This window comes from Anabrus simplex, chromosome 2 (genome assembly GCF_040414725.1).
Source record: "Anabrus simplex isolate iqAnaSimp1 chromosome 2, ASM4041472v1, whole genome shotgun sequence".
Taxonomy (NCBI): Eukaryota; Metazoa; Arthropoda; class Insecta; order Orthoptera; family Tettigoniidae; genus Anabrus; species Anabrus simplex.
Genome location: NC_090266.1, coordinates 440,956,572 through 440,957,505, shown reverse-complemented (window position 1 = coordinate 440,957,505; position 934 = coordinate 440,956,572). Strand labels below are relative to the sequence as shown.

At 52.5% G+C, this 934-nt stretch overlaps 1 pseudogene; it reads left to right on the top strand.

Moving 5' to 3' along the window:
• The first annotated feature begins 465 nt into the window (after positions 1-465).
• Positions 466-620, top strand: LOC136865023 (5.8S ribosomal RNA; annotated as a pseudogene).
• Positions 621-934: the final 314 nt, after the last annotated feature.

The following is a 934-nucleotide window of genomic DNA, read 5'->3' as shown; positions in this document are numbered from 1 at the left end:
ATCAAGCAAACATCAGTACCACTAAGTATCAAAGAGAGGAAGGCTAAACCATGGTTCAACCATATCTGTTACAAAACAAGGAAAGAAACATCAGACGGTCCTCTCCTCCGGCGAGGCTCCCTCGAGGAGCGAGACTCCTGCCGAGCCCGCTGTTGCGAGCTCAGGCGAGTCCTGTACGTACTCTGTAAGCGGCGGCCCCGCCCGTCGCCGACAGCGGGAGTGTCGCGGTCCGCGTGGCCGCGTCTGCTACGATGCAGACGTTCGGCATTGGGTACCTACCTCGCTCGCTCAGTGGAGCGGGGATAACACGAGGGGACCCGTCGCGGCTTCGGCCCGGCGGGCAGGTTTTAAATGAACGCAACGCCCATGCTCGAAACACTTCTTAGCTCTGTGACGAGAAACCCATGAAAATTATTGCTTCTCTTCCACTCACCGTGGAGAGAACGATCGAAAAATAAAAATAAAACCCCTGAATGGTGGATCACTCGGCTCGTGGGTCAATGAAGTACGCAGCAAATTGCGCGTCGACATGTGAACTGCAGGATACATGAACATCGACATTTCGAACACACATTGCGGTCCGTGGATTCCGTTCCCGGGCCACGCCAGGCTGAGGATCGGTTGCTAAAACTGAACGCGACATTGCGTTTGAAGGGTGGGAGCGTCACGGTTCGTGCGGCCAAGGCCGCCGCCGCGTCTCCTGAAAAGAGCTTCACCCCGGTGGAGCTGGACCCGTCGACACCACCACTGAGAGTGTTGCCAAACACAGGAAACACTTGCAGAATACTCCCAAAAAGGAAACATTATAAGGAAATAATTAAGGAAGCAAAGAAAAATTCAGAAAGTCTCAGGAGAAAAGATGCGAGTGATCCGAATGCCTACCATGAATTGCTTTAGAGGCACATTATTGAAGCATTTAACAAAAATTCTAACA